Raw genomic sequence first — 23,429 nt, 5'->3', positions numbered from 1 at the left:
AAAATAGGGAGGGGTGGAGCTGGAGGGCCCTCGGGAGCTGGGGGCCCGTGTTTTTTGAACCCTTTCGCTCAGTTATAGCTATGCCCCTGACACACCTCCATTCCGGAGGAGATGCAAAATAAAAGTTGGGTGTGAAAAACTTCCTGTGCTGTGCACCACCTCAGGCATATTGAAAGCTGCCATCAGATACAGCTTAAAAGTGCATCTCCTTGCATCATTGTAGGGAGGTAGGGTTGCCAACTCTGACTGAAGCTTTCCCTGGAGATCCTCCCGCCTAATATTTTATCGTTTATTTTTCACAACAAGCCATTAGAATCTCTAGGATTGCTCTCAACGGTCATCTGGAGATTTGTGCTGATTTCTGGTGCTAGAGGGCTGACATGTCTCTCTCTCTTTCTCTCTTGACGGGGTGGGGTGTGGGGTGAGTTCAACAAGTTTCTCTCTATTCATTGCTGTATCACTATGATGAAAGAAGTTGAAAGAATCCAATGCCCCTAATGGTCACTAGGATAGTCGGTGCAAAAGGTCGATGCACCGGAACTCCATCGCCGACAGAAACGCCCCAGAATTCTTTCGTTTCTTCTGGCATTTCCGATTCCTTTGCTCAGGCAGGAGGAACCAATAGATGGTGGCATTCAAGTGATAGAAGTGGTGAGGGACAAGCTTCATAACAGGGATGTGCATAAAATGGATTTTGTGTTATGTTTTGAGCTTGAAACGAAATGCAAAACAGCCGAAATGTTCCATTGAAACAGTGGTTGAGCCATTTGTTTCGGTGGAACAAAACTTGAAATGTTTCAAGAGTTTTGGCCATAGGAAATAATGAGGAAACATGAATCACCCAATTGTTGTCCACTGATAGATTTTAGGGACACCAAAGTGGGTCGGGTGGTAGGGCATGATGGGTATTACCTACTATCCAATCTACAAAATAAATGGGCAAGTGGGCAGCAATTTTAAACAAAATTTTAACCTTCCCCCCCCAAACCCCAATAGGATCCTGTGGGGTTTTGGGGAAAAGGTTAAAAATTTGGCACGTTTGCCCATTTCTTTTGTGGGATCCAACCAAACCAGATAGTTATAGCAGCAGCAGCACAGCATATTATACTCAGTGCTGAGAGAAGAAATCCACAAGATTTTCCTTTCTCCTGTATCGTCTTCTTCAAGAGAGGCACATATGAGGGCTCTCTCTACCTCCCAGTCCCTTTGAATACATTTTGAATTTGAATTCCCCTCCTGTTGTGTCCCTGCTCCCTCCCCCGCCCCCAGCCAATGGGGGCACAGTTGCCCATTACAACACTTGATTTGTATGATAACAAGCCAACCAGGAAGCAAGCAGGTTGGAAGCCAATTGGAAGCCAGTGCCAGAAAACCAAGGAGCAATGGAAAAACAGATCTCCCAAATGGCACTTGGAATGTCGAAATGTTTCTATCGAAAATGGGGTTGTTCTGCTCCGAGCTCAAAACAGGCCCTTTTAAAAAAGGGTGTTCTGCTTAGAGCTCAAAACACTCAAAATGACCCGTTTTGCTCTTTCACTGGTGAAACGTTCTGCACATCCCTGCTTGAAAATAATTAGGAACTGAGCTCCCAGGGACAGTGGGATGCAGCCAGTGCAGCTGACAGGATTTATAGGCCGTGGGACACACAATCATTTGAATCTAAGATGAATGTAGGTTTATTAGCCAAGGTAGTAATCTCAGATTCATCTTGGTTCATAAATAACCTTTGGCAAATGTTCACACAATCATGCTAATGTCAGTAACCCACATTCAACCCAGATTCAGACAACTGTATGAACCAGGCCAATGAGTGAGACCTCTGGTCTCTATAGTCACCAGAGGCCTCTAGAATTATGCATGGGTTTTACTCCCTCTCTCCCAACACCAGAACCAGGGATCATCTCCTGAAAGTGACTGACAGGAAATTTATGACTGGAAAGCAAAAAAGAAGTACTTTAATTTATTGAATTCTCTGCCATAGGATGTGGTGATTACCACCAACCTGGATGGCTTTAAAATAGGCTTAGAAAAATTCATGGAGGACAGGTCTATCAATGGCAACCAGTCTTGATGGCTATAGGATGCCTCAAGGTTTGGAGGCAGGACACTTCTGAATACCAGATGCAAAGAAGCAACAGCAGGAGAGGAGGCATGCCTTCATCTCCTGCTTGTGGGCTTTAGGAAATAGGATGCTGGATAGGATAGGTCTTGGGCCAGATCTAGCAAGGCTCTTCTTATGGTCTTATGAGTGCATAGAAGAATTGACATTAAACTCCAGGAACAGGGAATCGTGTCTAGGAGAGGAGAGCTGATCTTGTGGTAGTAAGCATGACTTGTCCCCTTAGCTAAGCAGGGTCCTCCCTGGTTGCATATGAAAGGGAGACTAGGAGTGTGAGCACTGTAAGATATTCCCCTCGGGATGGAGCTGCTCTGGGAAGAGCAGAAGGTTTCAAGTTACTTCTCTGGCTTCTCCAAGATAGGGCTGAGAGAGATTCCTGCCTGCAACCTTGGAGAAGCCGCTGCCAGTCTGTGAAAACAATACTGAGCTAGATAGACCAATGGTCTGACTCAGTATATGGCAGCTTCCTATGTTCCTATGACTCATAGTGATTCATGCATTTTGTCACTTGTGCCATTGTCACGGTAGTAAAACTGCTTTCCTGTGGCTTGATGTGATTCCATGCAATTGCTGGCTGAATGTGAGTGACACAACCAGATGGATCTTTACTCAATCCCTGGCCAGGGAGAGGGTCAAACTAGCCCTTATGATTGCATAATTCACATGTAGCCCACAGTCACATAGGATTATATCTTGCGCTGCCAACTCTGACTGAGGCAAGTTTCTGAAGATATTTCCCCCAATATTTGTTCACAATATTGAGACATTAAAAATTCCAGGATTGCTTTTGGTAGTCATCTGGAGGCGGATGCAGATTCATGGAGGTCCCAGTCCAATTCTGGAGGGTTGGCAACCCCAATCACACTTCGAGCAAGTGGCTTCTGCAACAGGGATTTGGCAAGATCCTTTTTATATAAGAGATACTATTTTTGATTATTCTCTTTCCCCACCAATATCTGAAGCCTAAAGAAGATGAAAGACAGATAGCTTACAGGTTTAAGTAACACCCCCGCCCTTCAAAAGTGCCTGGGATTTCACTCTCTTACATTTTTGGCAGTCCTGGGAGGTGGCAAGAAGCCTGGAATGCTCTATTCTTAGATCAAGAAAATATAAGTAGGTCAAGTTACAATCGTTCCTGTAAACATAATCTGTTCAAACTTGTCTCTGCTTGGTCTTAAGGCTGAAATAACTTGTCATTCTTTCCTTCCTAAATATGGTTTATTGTCATTTTCTGACCTGCTATCAGATTCCAGTGGTGGTGCAAAGAACACCTTATACTGCGGACACACTGAAGGAAGCCACAGGGCTCCGTTCTCCCCCGCAGAGCAACCTCAGGAGCAGAAGGGAGGGGCGGGGAGAGGCTTAACCCTTTCCCTATCAGTTGTTTTTCTCCCCCAACCTTTTCCTCAGATGCTTTTACCTCAAGCACAGGTTGTTTTAATCCCCAAAACATGGGATAAAAGTAGTTGGGAAGCAGCACCGACTTAAGTGTTGGCACTGCCCATGCACCAAGATGCCACTGGCCACGCCCCCTGATGCTGGCCACACCCCGGACACCAATGCCAGTGTCAAGGGGCAAGGCTACCCCACGGCCTTCACTGGTGCTACCCTACCCCATCTCCTGGCTGCGGTACTTTTGCTATTGTTTAACTAGCTGCCTGAATGGTTTTCTTTTCTCTCTCCCTCGCTTTCTTTCCCCCTTGCCTTGCACATGAGCAGAACAGAAGAGTAAGCAAGAAAGAAAACCATCCAGGAAGGGCTGTCCTGAGGGGGTGCAGGGCTGGGGGTAAATCAGCATGTGCAGGGGCCCCCCTTAACCTTTCAAATAAATAAATAAGATACATTTTATGTAAAACCAAGACACAAATACACACAGTTTAGCACGTCTGCATCCCAAAGCTTGAATTCCAAAATTCAAGTTGGAAAGCACCATACCATCATCCATCCAAATTATTCATAGAATGCCCTCCATGGCACCCAGCAGAGAGCCTTTGAAGATTATCTTAAAGCACCCATGAATATATGTGCCTGTATGTGTGTAAAAGAGAGAGAAGGAGAAAGCGGATTTAACCAGGGTGTAGCTATAACTGAGCGAAAGGGTCCAAAGAACACAGGGGCCCCAGTTCCTGAGGGCTCCACAGCTCCCTATTTTCTTCATTATCCCCCTCACTCTGAGGGGCTGCCAGAGAGAGGGGTGAACATAGGCCCCCTCTTCCCTAGCTACGCCCCTGCTTGAAGCCTACATGGGGTTGGCGAATGCATGGGGATTTGACCCCAAACACAGCAATATGATGATCCAGAAAATAGACTGCATGGAAACTCTTCTCCTTCCCTTCCCCTCAACTCCTGTTCTTCCAAATATGTCTTAACTCCTTTCTGCTTGTTTTGTTCAGTGAACCTCTCTTTTGACCTCTCTTCCCCCGTAACTTGATGTTGCCACTATTCCAGTATCTAGACTAGAGCCGGTTAGGAAGTGTGTCCTGTAGTTACCTAGCAACAACAGTATGCTTGGAAATGCCTGATGTATACCAGAAAATATGCCATCTGCTCATAGGGCTCTCATTTTGACTCTGACAACACGATCTGACGAATAACAATCAGGAGTGGAGAAGTGAGAAACACAGCTGTGAGATTTGGCACAGTGTCCTCGGCATCTCCCTGTTTGTACCCAACACGGAATAAGATTAGGAAAGTATCAACTATAGATTAAAGGCATGTATACACTGTAAGACTAAACACCAACCATTCGCATTTAAATTCTGCCCAACAGCTTCTCTGGAACCTTGGCCTTGAAAGACATGCTGGTGGCCGCATGCCTGCACTGAAAATACCCGTTTCTTATTATTATCGTGATTACAGCTGTACCACAATCAAGACAAGGGCGGCCAAATTATTCAACATGTACAAGCACACACTGAATACTTCAAGGTTCTTGTATTTGACAGTCTTCGGGAACAAAAGAACAAGAAATACAAAATAAATTAAAATAAATATTTAGACAGAGGATTGAAAATTGAACCTGAATCCATAACAATCATTCTGTGGTGCTTCCCACTGGCCCTTCCCCATATTCAGCCTCAGTATGGGTAGCAAGAGGGTTTACTCCACCCTCATCCTCTCTCTACCTGTCTTCACTGGGCATCTAGGCACCCTCTCATAACCTCCAACTGTCTGCCTTTTTCCTCCTTGGCCTCCCTTTTATTGCCCCCTGACATTTCCTCCCAATACCCTACAGTCCCGTGAGTACCGGTCCCACCCAGGCGTCCCCAATCTGCAGTAATTTGAATGAACAGCCCACTCTCATGCACTAAAGAGACATGCCGGGAGGGTGTCGAGACATCTGTGGAAGAAGTCTTGACAGGAGCACTTTTGGCATGTCCCTCTTTTAACTGGTACAGTATGGTCCACAGCGTCTCATTGTGTGGTTGGATCCTGAGCCATCTCTGTCCCGAATCACAACTGCAGCCCCACTTGTCGGTAGGCTTGATGATGATGACAGAAGAGTCTTCCTCAAGGGGCTTCAGTGCTTACTCTTTTCAAGAGGTATTGTGCTGATACCAAAAACTACCCTATCCTAATTTATTCACATTTCTTTAGTGCTGATCTTTCAAGACCATACATTATTTCAGCCATTCTTACAGTAACTCTGGCCAGTATTACAGTCCTCTTGCAGACTGTGGGACTGAAGCAGAGAGGGTGGAGACTTGCCTTGGGCTAAATGGAGGTATGTGTGAAGGGATTCCCTGGCTTACCACTCACACTCTCTGTCACGATGCTCAACCAACTCTCCTGTTTCGTTTCTGCCATACAAGGTAGCTTCAGGCTTGGAACAATTATTTGTGACCATTATCTGCTGGCACCAGCAACTCACCTCACTGAGAGCTAAGACCCTCTCTGTTGGCCTGGCTTGGACCAACTGCCGCTTGATTTATTTATTTATTTATTTATTTACCGCCTTTCATTAAAACAATCCCAAGGCGGTTTACAGCAAAATTTAAAAACAAGATTGTAAAAAAGACACAATTAAAATATTAAGCTAAAAATATAAAACAAATCTGATTAAAAATTTAAAAAGTATAAAAGCAATACAGAGTACAAAGAGCAGCAGCAGAGACAATCAAATAAAAGCCTGGGTAAAAAGCCATGATTTAACATGCTTTCTAAGAGCTGTGATGGAGACTGAGGAGCGAATAGCCACCGGGAGACCATTCCAGAGTCTGGGGGCAGCAACAGAGAAGGCCCTGTCACACGTGCACAACAACTGAGCCTCCCTTATTGTCGGCACCTGGAGCAGAGGCCCCTCAGATGACCTCGTCAAGAGGGCAGCAACCCTTGAGAGCAAGCAGTCCCTCAGGTATCCCGGACCCAAACAGTTAAGCTTTGGCTCCTTCCTTCCCCAAATTGTCTCCTGCAGTGATCATTCTACTGGCGATCATACCCCTCTTCAGAAGTTATAGCCCCCAGTGGAGTGAACATGTGGAGGAGGAGCAGGATTGTGCCTATTAGCCACTCTCCTTGTGTTAGTTAGTTAGTTAGCTTATTTAACATATTTTTCTACTGCCCAAAACTTACGTCTCTGGGCGGTTCACAACAAGATAAAAACAACATTAAAACATTAGTTAAAAACAAACACAAGAAATTTAAAACACAACAATTTAAAAAAAAACAATATTCTAAAACAACATTGAAAACAATCAAAACAGTATTAGTTAAAAGCCTGGGTGAACAGATGCATCTTTAAAGACTTTTAAAAAATTGTCAGAGTTGCTGGCTATGCTCCCTGGGCCTCTCTGCATCCAGCATTTGTCTGTAGTGGGCAGCACCACCCAATGTGAGGAAGGTTCCTACACACAAGGAACACTGAAGGGACGTAATGCCTGAAGAGGATTATGGGCTGGTTCAGGCGATACTTTCCCCTAGTATTTGGGTTGCATCTAGAGTGAAAATTTGGATGAGCTGCTCCTTATCATGCAATAAAGGAACACACCTGGAGGACAACAGGACATCTGTGAAAAACATCAAGATGGATACATTCTCGGCATGTCCCCCTTTTAATAATATGGACCAAGTACATATCGTCTGAACCGACCCCTATATAGCTTCGTTATGTAACAATATGAAAGGCACCTGAATATGTTTACTTTCTTCTTCCCTCCCCAATTCTTTTTCCCCATTTAGAATACCATATATTTTAGATCTGGGGTTCCCAATGTTGGGTCCCCAGATGTTTTTGGACTACAACTCCCATCATCCCCTTTGACTATTGTGGCTGAAGATGGGAGCTGTTGGGCTACATCTGGAGACCTTCAGTTAGGCACTCCTAGACTGTAAACTATTACTTTAAAGGTTGAATTGTCTTGTGCACTTGACAGAAAATTGGTATATAAATATAGTAAACAAACTTAGGGAAACAGGTAAAAGACGTGTGTTTAGTAACGTTTCCATGGCATTGTCAGAAATCAATATGCATAGAGAGGCTTCATTTCCCAAATGATACCTCAGTTCTATTTGAGATATATCAATAGAATCTTGGGTGCCCTGTGGCTGCTGCTGATGCAGTCTTCTCGTCATTCCTTTCACCACTCTTCTTCCATGTCTGTGGCACAATGCTAAGCAATACCAAGCGAGAAGTTCCAGCTACTATCAGTGTGTTGATGGCCCTCACTTCTATGTTTCCTTTTGATCAGGTCTCAGAGAACTATTTCCCCATCTCACATTGCCTGCCTCCTGGGGAGACTGTGGGTGAAAGCCAACTTACTGGTTTAGGTGAAGAGAAGCAGTAATAGTGAGACATGCGTCAAGTGTAACCCAACTAGATGTGGTTTCTCAGAGCCCCTTTTGTCTAGCCTGGGGATGCCCGTTGTGGGTGAGATATGATAACTGTCTGCAAAGAGAAAACCATGGGGCATGGTAGTTTTCTTCCAGACTCACCATAAAAGGTGAGCTGTTGAGCAAGAGTCAAGTTTGAGGCTGGTGGAGAGCTGGTCTTGTCCCCCCTGCTAAGCAGGGTTTGCCTTGTTTATATTTGAATGGGTGTCTATATGTGAGCACTGTCTTCTGTAAGCTATTCCCCTTAGGGGATGGGGCCATAGCTAAGTAGTAGAGCACCTGCTTTTGATGTAGAAGGTCCTAGGTTCAATCCCTGGCATCTCCAGGGAGTTGTTGTTGTTTTTGTTATTATTATTAAATACATTTATAAACCGCCTCATCCAGAGGCTCTGGGCGGTGTACAACAACTTTTTAAAAGACATAAAACCCACAACACAAACACAATGCTAAAAACAATATAAAAACAATTCAAAAATGATTAAAATTATTTAAAACCAATTAAAATACTTTTAAAAACAACACCACTTTACAAACCTTGGAAGGGCAGGCTGAACAAATAGGTTTTTAGGGCTCTCTTAAAGGCCGACAGCGAGCCTAAACTGTGGATATCTGCCGGGAGTGAATTCCATAGACCAGGAGCAGCCACAGAAAAGGCCCGGTTCCGAGTCACCACCAGGCGTACTGGTGGCAACTGGAAATGGACCACACATTCACACATGGCTTCATGCTGCAGGGTCAAAGCACACTCGCAGCATTGAGGGAAGCAGCCCCTCCCCTCTGCTCTCGGTTTTCTTTTGAAACTAGTCCAGATGGCATGCTCCGTGTTTTCCTTCCAGCCAATGTGGGGCACGGGAGAGAGCTCTTGCAGAGATAGATCTGCATTTCTGAAGACAGCATCTGGAAATACTTCGAGATATGCTAGCATTCGCATCACAAAGCCCGATTTGTGTGTGGAGTGGGTCCAAGCATCTTGAAGGGACTCTGGGTAAGTTTGGCTGGTGTGTGAATGCACACACTCTCTTCTGAAGGAGATTTGGAGTAGAAGCCCTGTCTGCAACGCCTCCAGGTAGGGCTGGAAAAGACTCCTGCCTGAAACCTTGGAGAGCTGCTGCCAGTCAGTGTGGACACTACTGAGCTAAATGGACCAAAGGTCTGACTTGGTAGAAGGCAGCTTCCTATGTTCCTTGGTCACCTGGACTACAACTCCCATCATCCTTGACCATTGACCATTGTGGTTGAGGATGATGGGAGCTGAAGTCCAACAACAGCTGAGGACCAAAGTTTGGCACCGCAGTACTAGACTATCATTGCCCAAGCAGAGTCCCAGCCTCAACAGGAAGCTTTTTACATCCTTCCTTGGCGAAGAAAACAATGGTCACCCTGGGTGGGTGGAGTCACCCTGGTATCCAGGACACATTTCGTGCTGTGGGTTCCATGGTAACTCATGCTATACACTAAGGATCGACAACCCTCTAGGACTATCTCCATGAATTGTCATCAATCTTCAGCTCGCTTTTGAAATCTTGAGATGTTAATGGCTTGATATTGAGAAAAATATTTGAAAAAATAATGGGGTGGGGACGTGTCTCCAGGAATAGTTATAATCAGAGTTGGCCTAACACAAACTGGGCCTTTCCCAGACAGCAGGCTTTACTGCAGATTTAAGAGGGGTGAAGTACTGCAAGTTACGGGGCATATCGGATATTTTGAATTCTCCCCCCCCCCAACCAATGCAAAAAGTGGAATGTTTTACCCCAGACATAAATTGGGCAAAGCTCCAATGCACCATGAAAACCCAAATCATGTCTGGAGTGCTCCCCGATAGCTCGCAGGGACTTTGACTTAAATCTGGACGATATGTGAATGCACACCCGTCCTTCCCGTGGTGAAGGAAAGTAAAATTGTCATCGGGGAACAGCCCTGGTATCTGTCTGGGTATTTACCAGAATTTGAAGGGGGTCCCCCCCCTGCAACTTGACAACTGCACCTTTCTTGGAAAGCTTTGAGCAACTGAACACAACAGTCAGCAAAAGCAGCTGCTCTGTATGGGGCTGGCTGTGTCTGGCTGGCTCCTGGGAGCAACTGCCACCTCCAGTTACACACATGCAAACTGCACTCTAAACCCTCTTGGCATACAAGCTGCAGTAGAATGAGATGGTAATGAGGTGGCTGTCTTGTGGTGGTAGAATGGACCGTACCATTTCAGATCGCAGGTGGCGGGGAAATATATTGTTGAATGTTCCTCCTGATGAGAAGTCTCTTGAAGGCCAGAAATTACCACAACGGAGTGGACTGCTCCTTACTTCCTCTTTCTCTCCCCTACAAAGCTGGAGGATAATTTTTTTTCATGAACTCTGGGAGAGGGCAAGTGGTCTTGTACCTCATACTGAGACCTTAAAATCCTTGTCCATCTATGTGGATTCTTCCATGCTGTGCAGTGCTGAAGCTTGCAGTGCATAGTGCTGATTGTCCGATGCCTATGATCTCACAAACCAAATTCTCCCTCCAGCCCTTGAGCAGTTTAGCAACTTTGAGAACTTGAAGTGCTTAAAAATAAATAGATGGCAGTGACTGAATGTGTAACAGCATTATATGGGATACTATTATCTTCTCCAAAGCATGGGGGAAAGGCAACACTGATAACTGCAGCATTTTAATAGCTAGTATATATGCCTGTAAGGTAGGAGAATGTGGGGCTCTCCCCTTGAGGGAAAAAGGTTCTGTGACTCCTAATATTTTGGTTGTATGTAGTCTGTGTTTTTCTGACTAAGATGTCTGTTAATAATAGGCTTTGGCTTCCTCCAGTATTTAACCTTGTAAATCTAGCCATGAGCTTGTTTTTCCTCAAGGCAACTGAGTCAGCTACTTCTACCCAAGGCTCAAGCAGTGTGAATGCCTTTCCCATTCCTGTGAAATGGGAAATGGCCTGCTGAGATGTGTGCCAGAAAATACCATAGAGATTGCACCTCACAGATATAACACTAGGCTAATGTTGCTACCCGGACTTATGAACATGTTCTCTCCTTTCTCAGCAAATATAACTGTTGTCGTCATGTTTACTCCAGCTTTAGGCTGTGTATGGAAGGGCATGAAAACAGAAGCAGGTATGACTGTGTGGGTGAACTCTGCTTCCCCCTGCTTTTGCTGCTGTACAAAACACATACCTGGTTCTAGATCAAAAGCTGTTTATCACCTCTGTTTTAGGAAGACTCTGTATTTTAGACTCTCACCCCATCCACCCACCCACACAAAGTCCTGCATATTCATCTGCTCAAACATTTGTTCATCATTTATTTTCCCCCACTGTTTTTTTTAAACACTTTGAAAACTGCTCCGGAAGAGAGGTAGCTTCATGAGTGACACAAAGACCAGCCAATGAGCATTGTGCACAGCCGTGCTTTGAGGAGGAGGAGGAGTTGCTTCATGATTGACACAAAGGCCAGACAATCAGTGCTGTGCAAATCCAGCTTCTGCTCCAAACTAGAGGAAGAGGTTCCCGCTGAGCCCAACCTGGGCAAGAAGATAAGAATTGTGTCATTAAAGTAGCTAGTGTGCTTCCACAGCAGACCCGGCACTGAAATGGTGTGTGTATGTCTGTATGCGCCCTCAGACAATTGGATATCAGATAAAATATTGCCATGCTGCCCAGCACTATATTATGGTGGGTTTAAGGTATACATCAAAAGTATGTGATTTGGACCTTTGACTGAATCTCTTTGATGGAACAACATTAAGACGAATTGTTCTCCAGTTATGTAAGATTACATGGAAGGACTATGTGCTACTTAGCACTTAGGGGAGAGAAGAGCCGGTCTTGTGGCAGCAAGCATGACTTGTCCCTTTAGCTAAGCAGGGTCTACCCTGGTTGCATATGAATGGGAGACTAAAAGTGTTAGCGCTGTAAGATATTCCCCTCAGGGGGTGGAGCCGCTCTGGGAAGAGCAGAAAGTTTCAAGTTCCCTCCCTGGCTTCTCCAAGATAGGGCTGAGAGAGATTCCTGCCTGCAACCTTGGAGAAGCCGCTGCCAGTCTGTGAAGACAATACTGAGCTAGATAGACCAATGGTCTGACTCAGTATATGGCAGCTTCCTATGTTCCTATGTACTTGGTGTATGGATGAAGAAGAATTTGTCATGAACAGATCATCGTTAAATTTAAATAGGTGCCTTAAGTTTGCATATGTAAGGCATGAAGAGGGATCTTGGACTGGGCATTTTTTTATGGTTAGAGCACCTAAATTTGCTTGAGAAATGGAAAACAAAAATCCACAAAGGCCACAATGGAACATTTAAGGTAGATCATTTCCCCGAGTGATTTAGGAACATAACTGTCTTTGAAAGGGCTTAAGTTTTTTAATACTCAGTTATGTTAGCAGTTACCCCTGCTAACTGGGCAAAGAGGCACTTTTTAAATATCGTGATACCCTTTATTTTAGCAGGGGGGAGCAACTGGCCCTATCCATCCCCAGCACAGCATCCCTCCATTGGCTGTTGCTGGTGTCCATCTTATGTTTCTTTTTAGATTGTGAGCCCTTTGGGGACAAGGAGCCATCTTTCTTATTTATTTATTATTTCTCTATGTAAACTGCTTTGGAAACTTTCACTGAAAAGCGGTATATAAATATTTGTTGTTTGTATGTATGTATGTGTACTGCCAACTTTCCCCAACAGTGAGAAGTGTTATGGATGCAGTGCTACTTGGGTTCTGCCTTCCCTTGGAGGAGAGATCACAGGCGCCATGTGGTGTCTTTGTAAAATTTAGTTTATTTACATACATACAGGTTGAACATTAGAGAGAGTTAAAATAGCAGTGCATATCTAACAGTCAGCAACAGGTTACATGAGATCCACAGTGAAGCAGCTTTGCATCTTAAGAGGCGTCAGCAATCTGCTTTCTCTCTTAGTGTTAATTCCAGTTATCGTCTGTCTGTCAGAAGCTGCCAGAAGGACCGTTTCTCCTTTCCCAGGAGGCTGCTTTTGTTGCACAGGGGTACATAGGAACATAGGAAGCTGCCTTGTAGTGAGTCAGACCATTGGTCCATCTAGCTCAGTACTGTCTACACTGACTGGTTGTGGCTTCTCCAGTGTTTCAGACAGGAGTCTCTCCCAGCCCTACCTGGGGATGCCAGGGAGTGAACCTGAGACCTTCTGCATGCAAAGAAGTTGCTCTACCGCTGAGCTACATCCAGCCCCTAAGGGGAAAATCGTAGCGCGCTTACATGTAGTCACCCATCCAAATGAAAAACAGGGCACACCCTGCTTAGCAAAGGGAATAACTCATGCTCATTACCACAAGACTGGCTTGCGGAAGGGCGGTGGGTGTGGGAGGAGTCACCTTACAAGGTCATTGGGGTTTCCCAGTCAGAAAACTTCAGAGCCGTTAACCCCCACTCTCCATTCAGGATGATCCAGAACTATCTCCCAGCCACTAGCTCACCCACAGGAGCACCAACTGGTCTTATGAACTCTTCACCTAACACAGGATTGGCCAGTCAGCATTCATCACCACAAATGTGCAACCAGCCCCAGCTGATGATTGAGCCACTTGGGGCATTTCTACGTATACGATCAAGCAAAAGGTATCCCTATAGTCTTCTGAGGGTTGCTCCTGAAAGTCTCTATAGCAAGGCAGTGGTAGGGTTAAAGCTCAGGGCTGCATGACCCTCAGGGATCTACTTCCAGGTCACACGGAGTGCTCTGGGGGAATGGGTGACTGGTGAAGATTGTGCCCCCTGCACATAAACACGCACCCTTCAGAAGCAGGAATGCTATTTGCTCTGTGAATGCTTTTTTAGCTGCACATATACATAGGGTTGCCATATTCAAGCTTCCCAAATCCAGGTGGCCTGTTTTGCATATTATGCAAATTATGCAGGGACTGATTTGCATCATTTATTTATTTATTTGACAGATTTGTATACTTTCCCCTCCTTCTCTGCCCTCCCATGTGATCGGATCTAGAGTAAAATCCGGGCAATACGGGCAGCACATTTGAAATCCATGTAAATCCAGGAGGAATTTAGCAGCTGGGTGGAGGAGCCAAAATCTGGGGGCTACCCTAAATTCCAGGGGACCTGGCAACCCTACATATACAGCATTCAGAAAGTTGGGAAAATGTGTTGGTCCAGTGCATTGACCTTTAGCACCAACTAACCTAATGGCCACTAGGGGCATTGGGAGTAGAGGTAGTTAGTTAGTGTCTCCTTACCTGTCTCTGCTTGCCTCTACTCTATGACCCCTGCTTTGACTCCTCAGGTACTTCCTGTAGTGAGTCAGTCCTCTTCCTTTCCTTGGACTTTGCTAAATAATCACAAACTCCAACAAAATGTACTTTCAAAACACTTAATAATCTGGAAAGTCCCTTAAATGAATTTGATTGATATAGGACTGTAAATGGTTTGCAACATTTTCCACTCTGAAAAACGGGGTTTATCGAGCTGATGCTGTATAGTGCATACTATGTTAGAGATATACCATTAAGCTCTGAGTTCCAGTCTCTGCTCAGGAATAATGCTCACTGGATGACCTTGTGTAAGTCAACATATCTCAGTCCAATCTACCCTACAGAGTTGTATCAGTGATAGAACGGAATAACCGCTATGAACTATATATATGAACTTCTTCGAAAGAAGTACACAGAAAGAAACGTGACAAACAGATATGATGCTTAGAAAAGTAGAAATTTCAAATATATTTTAAAGAACCACAGAAAATCAAACAATAACATTTATTGTATTAAATTGTGGCTTACATAAGCTACAGCTCCCCACTGATGGAAGAGAGGGGCATGCGTGCTGGTTCCATTTGAGTCAAAGCCCATTGATGCTGCTAGCAAACATGGAGAGCCTTTGTAGCTCCTAAGGATTGTATCTGTGCTGTAGGACGCCTCACCACACCCACCTTCAGGGTTGGTGGACCTATTGGCCCACCTGGGAAGGCTGTTGGATCCAGTAGGATTCCAAAGTGACTTGGAGGGTCTTGGAGTTGGTTCTACTGGTGATTCTGTCAATGCTCTGGTGGATATCCGGAACAGGGAACTTACCAGGGCAGTAGACACGATCGCTCATAAGCATCCTCTCAGACCCATTTCAAAATTAACTCCATCGTATATGGAAGAGCTATGGGAGCTGGAGTGGCAAGACAGATGACTGGAGCTAATAGCTGGATGAGGGATAATAAACTGAAACTGAATCCAAGCAAGACGGAGGTGCTCATCGTTGGGAGTCGTAATCTGCAAGATGGGATAGAATTTCCTGTTCTGGATGTGGTTACGCTCCCCCCAGAAAGAACTGGTTCATAGCTTGGGAGTACTCTTGGACCCGGGTCTCACCGACTGCCTCAGGCTGAGACTGTGGCCAGGAGCACTTTTTACCAGGAGTTATTGATTTTATAACTCTGCCCATTCCTTGAGGAGAATGATCTGAAAAACAGTGGTGTACCAGATGGTAACTTTCAGGATGGACTACTGCGATGCACTCTATGTAGGGCTGCCTTTGTACATAGCTTGGAAACTTCAGTTAGTTCACAGTGCAGCAGCCAGATTGGTCTCTGGGGTACCCTGGAAAGACCACATTATGCCCCTGTTCTTAAACAGTTGCAATGGCTGCCAATATGTTTACAGGCAAAGTACAAAGGGGTGGTTATTACCTTCAAAACCCTGAATGGCTTAGGTCTGAGTTACCTGAGAGAGCGCCTTTCTCTACAAGATCTCCACCACTCATTAAGATCATCAGGAGGCTTCTGTTTTTGGGTGCCACCGGTTCATCTGGTGGCAACCTAGGATTGGGCCTTCTTGGTTGTCACCCCTGGGTTGTGGAACACACTCCCTGTGGATATAAGAGGATTATTTTCCTTGGAAGCCTTCAGGAGCATTTTCAAACAGCAGGCTTTACCATGAGTGTACCATGAGGCTTTACTGCAAATTCGAAGTTGCCCCCAAAAACTGATGCAAAAAGTGGATTTTTTAACCCCGGACATAAATTGTGCTGCACTCTAAAGTGCAATGAAAAACCTGAATCATGTCTGGAGTGTTCCCTGATAGTTCACAGGGACTTTGAGGTAAATCTGGCTGATATGTGAATGCATACCCTCCATTCCAGAGGGGATGCAAACTAAAAGCCCTGTGTGAAAAAGCTCCAGGAGAGCCTTCAAGACTTGTCTTTTTAGCCTGGCTTTTAATGATATCTGGTTTTAATTTTAATTTTAATCTGGTTTTTAATGTTTTTATTTTATTTTAATTGTTTTATTCTGTGTTTTTGATTTTAATGTAAACCACCCTGAGCCATTTTAGGAAGGGGGGTATATAAATTTAAAACATAAAATAAAATAAAAAGAAAGAAAGAATATACAAAGAGCCCTGCTGGATCTTTCTTTAGTCCACATGCCTCCCAAGACCAAGGATACTCTTTGCTATAATGCAGGGTTTCCTAACCTTGGGTCCACAGGTGTTCTTGCACTATAACCCCTATCATCCCCAGCCACAATGGCCACTGGCTGGGGATGATGAGAGTTGTAGTCCAACAATATCTGGGAATCCAGGTTTGAGGACCCCTGGTATAAGGGTTTTAGAGATTCCTCTTCCTGGCATGTTCATATTTCTAAGCACACCAGAGACAGATTGATTTATTTCATAGCTCATGTCTACCAACATTCCACTATCTGTCAAATTTAGTATGCACCCTTATTAGGTATACAGCCCTTTTGCAAGGTTTGTCCGTACGTGGCATATAAACTGGAGTTAAATTTGATAGGCTACTGCCTCTAAAGTTACTATGGGTACGTTTCCACAGCCAGGGGGAAAAAAAATCTAGATGCTGCTAAGACCCTGGAATTATGCATCTTACAAATGTTGATACACTCTCTCCCTAAGCTGTCTTTTACTTAAGGAACAGTACATTACTTCACATTGAACAGACAGAAATCATTATTAAATAGTTCCTATAGTACATTTGATACTGTGTAAACAAGCTGCAGTGAGGGAGTGACATGTTTATGCTCCTGACTGCTAATGTCAGTCAGAGCTGCAAGATCAGTTGGAATGCTAGCAGGTACAAATGTTGTTCAGGAAGTAATACCCTGCAGGCTGGCCCTTGAGATTTGTTTCTTTCATAAGAATATAAGAACCGCCCTGCTGGATCAGGCTTAAGGGAGGCCCATCTAGTCCAGCATCGTGTTTCACACAGTGGCCCACCAGATGCCTCCAAGAAGCCTACAGGCAGATAGTGATGGCTTGCCCCCTCTCCTGCCGTTGATCCCCTGCAACTGGTATTAAGTGGCATCATGCTTCTGAGGCTGGAGGTGGCCTATAGCCCCCAGACTAGTAGCCATTGATAGACTTGTCCTCCATGACTTTGTCTAAGCCCTTTTTAAAGCCATCCAAGCTAGTGGCCATCACCACATCCTGTGGCAGAGAATTCCATAAGTTTATTATGTGCTGTGTGAAGAAGTACTTCTTTTTGTCGGTCCTAAATTTCCCATCCTTCAGTTTCATGGGAAACTGAAACTGGTTCTAGTGTTGTGTGTGAGAGAGAAAAATTCCTCTCTTTCCACTTTCTTTATTCCATGCATAATTTTATTTACCTCGATCGTGTCTCCCCTTAGTCACCTGTTTTCCAAACTAAAGAGCCCCAGATGCTATAGCCTAGCCTCATAAGCAAGATGCTCCAGGCCCCTGATCATCTTGGTTGTCAAATGTATTAGCTAATTCCCCTCTACATGAGAAGTCTGTGAAGGTTTAGCAATGATGACCTTAACTGTTTAATCTCATCCAGCATCTGACATAACAAGTCTCAAATGATACAGCCGTAAGTCATTCTAAGATTACAGAATTCCAGATGTCCAGCTCAAAAGTTTCACCTGGCAATATGAAAACAAACTGAGTTTATGCCAGTGTCGCATCTCTGATGTATGTGCTACATATAAGCAACCCACTGGTAAGTTTTGCACTCTGCCTCACTGGAATGCTTAGGAATTGGGGAAATTTACTTCATTCCAATCGTGCAGGACAAGCTTTCAATGAACCAAGCTTCAAACTGGAATAAAATTAAGCGGCTGTGTATAGTATCTGAATAACTAGCTGCTTGTGTTACAAGAATTTGCTTGGCTAACACATTTGTTCTGATGCTGACTGTTCCCCTGATTGATTGATTGATTGATTGATTAAGTGCCATCAAGTCTGTGTCGACTCTTAGTGACCACATAAATAGATTCTCTGCAGGATGATCTGTCTTCCAGGATGATCTGGCCTTAGTGGTGCATTCATTGCTGTCCTAATTGAGTATCCACCTTGCTGCGGGTTTTCCTCTTCTTCTCTTTCCTTCAACTTTCCCCAGCATTATGGACTTCTCAAAGGAGCTGGGTCTTCACATCATGTGTCCAAAGTTATGATGGTTTGAGCCTGGTCATTTGTGCCTCAAGTGAAAATTCTAGAATGATTTGTTCCATGATCCGTTTGTTTGTTTTCCTGGCTGTCCGTGGTATCCTCAAAAGTCTTCTCAGCACTAAAGTTCAAAAGCATCAATACTTTTTCTATCTTGCTTCTTCAAAATCAGATAGACTATTTCCCTACTTTTAAAAAATCAGTGATTTCTGTTGTCATTTTCGCTGCCAGATTCCTTCCTTTTTTTTTTTTAAGAAAAGGAAAATGGTCATTATATGTTGTTTTATTGTGATTTTATGGTTAACAAGTTTGTGTTGCTTTACTTTTGCTAGATGGAAAGGTGGACAATGCTGCCTTTCCCCCTGCTCCCCCACCTCCGCCCCGCTATTTCTTCTGTTGCTATCTTCTCTGCCAGATTTACTGCCTTTTAAAAAAAAAGGTTATTATTTGTTGCTTTATTGTGATTTTATTATTTCATTGTGCCACCTTGAACAGTGGGTGGGAGCAGGGCTGTCGACTCTAACTGAAACTATTGCAGGAGATTTCCCCCCCAATATATTTTTTCCAGGGTGAATTCCTGCAACCCACCAGAAGTCAGGAAGATGGAAACATGCCAGTAAAATGTCTGGAACTGAGAGTGTACACTCCTGTCTGGCACATATGTTGTTTGAAGCTACCTGTAGAATCTTCCCCTAGGCAGGGGCGAATTAAGCTTTTTGCCACCCATAAGCAAATACCTTTTAATACCTTTTTAAACGGCCGCTGTGTGGCGGTAGCACAGTGGGGATGGCAGCAAGGGCTCCTAGTGGGCCCCCCTGCCTCCCAAATCATGACAGGTCAGGCCATTTTTGGCCCATTTGGGGTGTGCAGAAGCCCAAAAGGGGCTAAAACCAACTCAACCTGTCATTTGGGAGGCAGGTGGGCCCATGGGATGAGGAGCTCTTGCCGCCATCTCTGCCACCATTCTACCCCATGCGTGAAGACGGTCTGACCTGTCATAATTTGGGAGGCAGGCGGGCCCACTAGGAGCTCTTGCCGCCATCTCTGCTGCACTGCCGCCATGCAGCGGTGGTTTTAAAAGGTATTAAAAACAAATTTAACTTCCCACTACCCCCAAGATTTGCTGCCTCTCGAAATTTGCCGCCGTAGGCAAGTGCCTATATTGCCTATGTGTTAATCCACCCCTACCCCTAGGTAAGGCTGTTAGCACACTCACACAGCCAGTCACTTTGCTGGCCTAACCTTGGGCCTGAAGGAGCAGGAGACAAAGTAGGTTTAGAAACCTTCTTTATTCAGACAAGACTGCAACAAACTCTGGGCAGCTTGCATTTAGAAAACAGAAAGCTAAGCCACACCCAACCAAACACAACCTAATCTTAAAGAGACAGAACATATATCCTACACCACTTAAGTCTGGTCCCCATGCCACGCTGCATAAGAACATAATACAGCCCTGCAGGATCAGGCCCAAGGCTTGTTGCATCCAGCATCCTGTTTCCCACCAGATGACTCTGTCTGGAAAGCCCACCGGCAAGAGGTGAGGGCACGCCCTTTCTCCTGCTGTTGCTCTGAACCTGGAATTAGCCTATCGCATTACCAAGATTCTCTCTCTCAGCTTCTATCACCCAAATCTTGGTCACAGAAGTCAGGAGAATCTTGGTAGTGTGACATGGGAACCAGACTTGGGAGGCTTCAGATGACATGCCTGCTGACAGGTTCCTGACATTCTACTGACATGTCCCCATCATCTTCCTGACTTTGAAGCAGGTTGTGCTCTCAACATTTTTCACAATAGAAAGCCACTAAGATCTCCTTTCAATGGTCACCTGGAGATGGATGCTGATCCTGGAGGGTTGACGCAACCCTAGGAGAGAGAAGCAAAATAAAAGTGTTTCAAATAAATGTAAATAGATAATGTAAATAACTGATATACATGGATCTCACGCAACAAACAGAGCTGCCACTGATATTGGCCAGGAGGGAGGGCAACTCCATTAGGCATCTGCCTGCTTGCATGCAGGAAATTCCAAGTTTCCTCCCTGACATTTCCAAGATAAGGCTGGGAGAGACTCCTGCCTGAAACCTTGGAGAAGCCACTGCCAGGCAGGAACTGAGCTAGATGGACCGATGGTCTGACTTGGTAGGGATAAGGCAGCTTCTATATTCCTATGTTCCTACCCTAGCTGGATCAGGTCACAGCACTCCATGGAGGAAGAAAAGTAAGTAACGTCTAAGACAGTATTTGAAGCAATGCCTACATCTGGGGGGAAAGATATACAATGATTCATCTAGCCTATTAGAAGTGATATTATTCACTGAAATTATGGAGGACAGATGAGGTCCCGAACACAATTAGGAATTTGAGTGTGCATCATCCATGCAGAGGATTTCATTGTTCTGTTTCATTTTTAGACATTGCATTTGGTGGGGGCTCCAAATAATGCCTGCTTTGTGGAACTGGAGTCCTGAAATAGGTTGTCTTCTTAAAACAGCAGCAAAAATGGAATAATAAAAAATCTCAAGCAGTATGAAAAAGAAAATAATGAGAGAGAGAGAGAAAATAAAAACAGAGACTGAAATTATTTTTAAAATGTTTTGACTTCATGAACATAGAAAGGCTTTTAGGGTCATTTTGTTAATTGCTAAAATAACATGGGAAAGGACTGTAAGCTCAGTGGATGGGCTCCTGCTTTGCATTCAGAAAATCCCAGGCATATATATATATATATATATATATATATATATATATATATATATATAAAATTATTTTGTTTTACATTTTATATCCTGCTCTTCCTCCAAGGAGCCCAGAGCAGTGTACTACGTGCTTAAGTTTCTCCTCACAACAACCCTGTGAAGTAGGTTAGGCTGAGAGAGAAGTGACTGGCCCAGAGTCACCCATCAAGTATCATGGCTGAATGGGAATTTGAACTCGGGTCTCCCCAGTCCTAGTCCAGCACTCTAACCACTACACCATGCTGGCTTTTAATAGGGCTGGGAAATACCCTTCTGAAAACCACGAGGGCTGCTGTCTGTCAGTGTTGTAGTCAATAGTAAGCTAGAAGGACCAATGGTCTGATTCAGTATGTAATATAATCCCTAGTCGCTAATATAATCCCTAGTCACTTTATGTTCAATGTATGTACAATATGTGCACCGTGTACACATGTTCAAATAGATCTGTACACATGTGGCTGTGCACATGCTATGTTCAATGCACTATGCATTTGAGGGACCTGTACCCAGGAACGCTTTAAAAGTGAACACATATACAGCCATTCACACAAAAGATGTATATATCTACAGACACCTGTGTGCACATACAGCATAATGCCTGAACTGCGCTATAATGGTAAACAATGCTATATTGGAGATATGGCCTGGGTATGAAACTCTAACCTCTGCTTACGTGTCTACCCCAGAGGCGTAACTAGGGAAAACGGTGCCCGGGGCAAGCACTGAAATGGCGCCCCCCCCCGCCCTCCCAACATACTATATTATACTTAGGTTTTTCCTCACAAGCGCCCGCCGCCGCCGCCGCCAAGCCAGGCCACTGACTGGCCGCCAGGTGCCAGCAAAGCAATGGGGGGGGGGCTAGGGCAGTGCGGAAGGGACCGCTCGTGGGGAAGGGGGCGCCGATGCACTCCCTTGACTGCTGCAGCGCTGCTGCACTGAGCAGGAAACATTTGTATTAACAAAAATTTTTTAAAAAATTAAAAAAAAATTGTCATGGCGGCGCCCCCCACGTGACCAGAAAAGATGGCGCCCGGGGCACGTGCCCCCCCTGCCCCCCCTATAGTTACGCCTCTGCTACCAACCAAATTATTTTACTCCACATTTCTCATTCATGTGCCATGGCCTCTCTAAACTCTGGTTTCAGTTTTCCCCACTCACCAGCTTGTTGTATAACAGTTATGCATACCTCCAGCCAGAGGTGCACCTAGTTAATTTTGGAGACTGGACCTTTGGAGCCCCCCACCCCCCACAAGTTAAGCATCACTCCCCTACACACACATGCACACCATGACACACACAGTATTTTTAACATGTGGGTTCTTGAGGGCACAAACAGCAACTGAACTCGCAAGAATGTAAGAATGTAAAACAGGCCGATTTATGCAAATATGCATTCGCAGAAAAATTTCAACATGCAACGTAACATATTCCCATCCCAATATTTCTCCTCCATCCTCTAAAGCAGAGGTCACACTTGGCCGTCCGGCACAGGTCATAGTCACGCCCGGCCACATGGCACAGCACGGGCTAGCGGCACAGCAACCACCCACCTGGAACAGACTAAAGAGGACTTGGGGGGCCCTCCAGGGGTTGTGGAGGCCCTGGACATTGGCCTGGTAGTCCAGGGGTAAGAGCACCTCTGCCTCCAGCCTCTGTTATTCCCTCCTATCTCAACTCCTTTCCATGCTCCCAGCTCCTTACCTGAACATACAGAAATCTCTTCCTCTCCCAAGCTGAGCAGAATTAGGCTGTAGATGGTAGGTCAGCCACAGGCCCCATCTCTCTAGGTTCTTCGTAAGTCATTGAATTAAAGGGAGGAGTGAATCATCTTTGGCAGTTTGGGAGCCCTTCAGTTTAAAGTTACAAGTTTGAATGTGCAGTGACCATGCAAACGTATTCTGTCCTTTATTGGGAGCTAAAACATCTGCTCAGTACCCTTGTATCTCTTAAGAAGAGTGGTTGGAGAGCTTCTCAGACAAGACGGCTCCTCAGACAAATGGCAATTGAGGAACTAGGAGATCATCCATAAAGTACGTCAAGAACCTTTTAAGCTGCCTCCTCCTTTTCATACTATGGCCCATTTTAGCCAATGGCCAACCTCTCCTGTTTCTCATCTTTGCTACTTCTTCCCTCCTCTTTATGTATGACGTACTTCATGGATGGTCTCTAGAATTCCCCTACAACTGTATGTGAACATGTGGATGACTTGATGGATCCAAGAGTACATGTTCAGCCTGAACTATTTGTTCTTTCTGTTTTAATGGGTGACATCCAGACTAAGATTCTATCCAAGAGTAATTTAGTCTGTATGTCAACCAGAGATGGAGTATAAGAGGAATCCCCATTGAAACAGCTTCTATTTTTTCAAA

At 44.8% G+C, this 23,429-nt stretch overlaps 1 long non-coding RNA gene across 1 annotated transcript; it reads right to left on the bottom strand.

The window, feature by feature from the left end:
* Positions 1–17,782: 17,782 nt before the first annotated feature.
* On the bottom strand, positions 17,783–23,027 carry LOC128351273 (uncharacterized). Its single transcript, XR_008319681.1, has 3 exons — positions 22,762–23,027; positions 20,151–20,188; positions 17,783–18,563 (listed from the first exon to the last, which is right to left on the bottom strand). It is a non-coding gene; the product is annotated as an uncharacterized LOC128351273 (long non-coding RNA).
* Positions 23,028–23,429: the final 402 nt, after the last annotated feature.

This window comes from Hemicordylus capensis, chromosome 3 (assembly GCF_027244095.1).
Source record: "Hemicordylus capensis ecotype Gifberg chromosome 3, rHemCap1.1.pri, whole genome shotgun sequence".
Taxonomy (NCBI): domain Eukaryota; kingdom Metazoa; phylum Chordata; class Lepidosauria; order Squamata; family Cordylidae; genus Hemicordylus; species Hemicordylus capensis.
Note: the sequence above shows the minus strand (reverse complement) of the source record. Positions and strands in the feature narration are given on the sequence as shown.